This window comes from Phyllostomus discolor, chromosome 6 (genome assembly GCF_004126475.2).
Source record: "Phyllostomus discolor isolate MPI-MPIP mPhyDis1 chromosome 6, mPhyDis1.pri.v3, whole genome shotgun sequence".
Lineage (NCBI taxonomy): Eukaryota > Metazoa > Chordata > Mammalia > Chiroptera > Phyllostomidae > Phyllostomus > Phyllostomus discolor.
In genome coordinates, this window is record NC_040908.2 from 163,117,332 (window position 1) to 163,120,382 (window position 3,051).

The window sequence follows — 3,051 nt, forward strand, 5'->3', positions numbered from 1 at the left end:
GGGGCGTAAAGGAAAAGGCACCAGAATAGAGGAAGTCAAACTATGTTCAGAGATGACCTGTAGAAAATCTGATAGTGTCTACCAAAGGCTTAAGAAGTGCGTTCAGCATGGCCGCAGGGTATAAGATCAATATACAAAAATTAATTGTGTTTCTATATACTCACCTGGCACAGTCAGAAGTTAAGATACAATGCAAGTTACATTAATGTCCAAAATTATCCAACTCTTAGGGATAAACTTGATAAAAGATGTGAAAGACCTGTGGAGAGGAAGCTATAAAACAGCTGAGAAAAATGGATGAAGACCTAAACGGGCACACATACTGTTTATGTGTTACAGAACACCGGGGGTGGGGGTGGGGTGGGGGAGGTAATATACTATTACCGAAAGGAACCCCCCAGGTTTGTTATGTCTGCCACCTTATAGGAAAGACATCTCTCAATGCCAGAGATTCATGAAAAGGAAAGGAAATGTTCATTTAATGCTGTACAGACTTAAAGTATTTAACTAATGTCTTCATCAAAATCCCAAAGCCCCTTAAAACACCCACAAACACACACAGTCCTTCCTTCCTCCCTTTGCCCAGTCTGGGGTACTGTATCTCAGGAAAAGAAATAGAAGTCCATGGCTCAGACAGCTCCTGGTTCTTCCCAGTAATCCGTCTTAGCTGGTAGGCCTCCCTCGGTTCCTGGCACCATCAGCTGTGTTGCCAGGATCTCTGCTAAAGCCGGTTCCCCCTACTAAAGTTGCGGGGATCCCCATTCTGGCAAAGCCATGTGGTTCTCTCCACTGCCCCAGCCTTGTAGTCCTCTCTGCACAACGGCTGCAGGACTCTCCACTCTGCCAAAACCGGGTGGTTCTGTCTGCACTGGCTCTGGTCCTCCCTCCAATGGCTGCTGAGTCTCTCCTCTTCAATGGCTGCCGTGTCTCGGTTTAAATCCCCGAGCCAATCTTCCTCAGCCCCATTTCCGACTCCTCCCACAATTGGCAGCCCCATTTCCGACTCCTCCCACAATTGGCTACACTTGTCAGCACTCTCGTATCCTTCCAGCTTTACTGGGCTGCCATATTGAATCTGAGCAGGTGTGGCCCCATGTCATGGAGCCAACCATCTCCAAGTTCCCACACAGGCGCTGTAACTCGGGGGAGTTACCTCCTAGTTACATCTTGGGGGGAAGTTGCTTCCATTCCCCTGGCTCAGAGCATGGCCACAGCTATTTAACATTATCTATGCAACCAGTTAAAGGTTATAGGTATGTTAAATGTCCATGGCAGGGGTTAGCTGCAAAGCTGTTGCTATGCAAAACAGCTCTCAATGGCCCTGCTCCATTTGTCCCTCCAATCCACACCTGTGCGGGGGAGGGGTGAGGACATCCTAATATTTCCTGGACACTCTGAGTTCTGGGCACCATCCCAAATCCCTATTTGGGGCCCTCCTCTTGGCTGCACCCTGTAACACATGGGTTGGAAACAGTATTCTTAAGATGTCGGTTTCCTTCAAATTGATTTATAATTAATACAATGCAATGTCAGTCAAAGTCCAAACAGGCTTTTTTGGGGGGTAAGTTTATGAAAAATCTGGTTTCAAAATTTATATTTAACTGCAAAGGACCTACAATAACCAAAACAATTTTTGTAAAAACAAGAGCAAATTTGGAGGGGCAACACGGCATAACTTCAAAACTTACTACAAAGCTACAGCAGTCAGGATAGTAGAGTATCAATATAAAGATGGACAAATAGGTCCAAGGAACTATAGTCCAGAAATAGAACTGTGTACATATGGTCACTTGGCTTCTCACAAAGGTGGAAGGGCAATCTAGTATGGGAAGGGTAAGTTTTCAACAAATTGTCTTCAAACAACTGGATATAAAAAAGTCTCCAACTCTACCATATAAAGGATCTGGCACAAATAACTCCCCTTTTTATTACAGAATTGTAAGCATACAATTCTCTAACATAACATACTCAGGCACACCATATAACATTTTAGGTGGAATGTTCAAATTGCTGTCTGTCTCATGTGAGACTTTCATGCACCCTACCAACCACACTCAAGCAGGCGTTACTTCTGCCAGACCCTGTATTAGATTTAATTCATGATGGATCATAGGACTAAATGTAAAAGCTAAAAACAGAGAACTCCTAGAAGAAAACAGACAAAACCTTAGTGTTTTTATGTTTGGCACAGATTTTTTTTTAATTTTTTTTATTTTAATCATTGTTCAAGTACAGTTTTCTCCCCCTACTCCCATTCCAGCCCCCCACCCAACCCTCCCCCCTTCCCCCCTAGATTTCTTAAACATCTCCAAAAATATGAACTCTCCCTGGTTGGGTGGCTCGGTTGGTTGGAGTGTCATTCTGTACACAGAAAGGTCATGGGTTTGATTCCTGGTCAGAACGCATACCTAGGTTTTGGATTCAATCCCCAGTTGGTGCATACAAGAGTCAACCAATTGATGCTTCTCACATCGATGTTTCTGTCTCCCTCCCCTCCTCTCCCCTCTCTCTAAAATCAATAAGCATGTCCTTGGGTGAGGATAAAAGTAAAAAAAAAAATCAAAATGAAAAACTATTTTTCTCTTTAAAAGTCACTGCTGGTCAGAATCTCCATGCCTGCCCCCCTCCCCACCCCATTAGCGGGATGGTGCAGGTAACTATCCTACCGTATTCCAGGAATAGAACTGGTAATGGTCACCTCCTGGTCAGCGCGAAGCTGCATGAAAGAGTTCGTCTAGGCTCTCTTGCTTCTGTAGGACCCATCCACATGTGCCAGCCCCACCCCTAGCTGCAGCCCACCCCCTTGCCTACCTGACATTCTTCTTATTAGGCCCCAGCTAGTGACCTGCCCCACAAGGCTTTTCCTGTCTCCCTCAGGTAGACTGAAGTACAGTATAGGAGACTGTTCTGCGTGGTGTGGGAAATGTAGCTCAGCTTCCACATGGAAAGGCCAGTGGAAAGCAAGGTCCAGCACACAGGACCCATGCCCATGGATAGGTTCTCCCGTGGGGAATTAGGCCTGCATTGTACCTAGGCTACTTTGAGACTTGC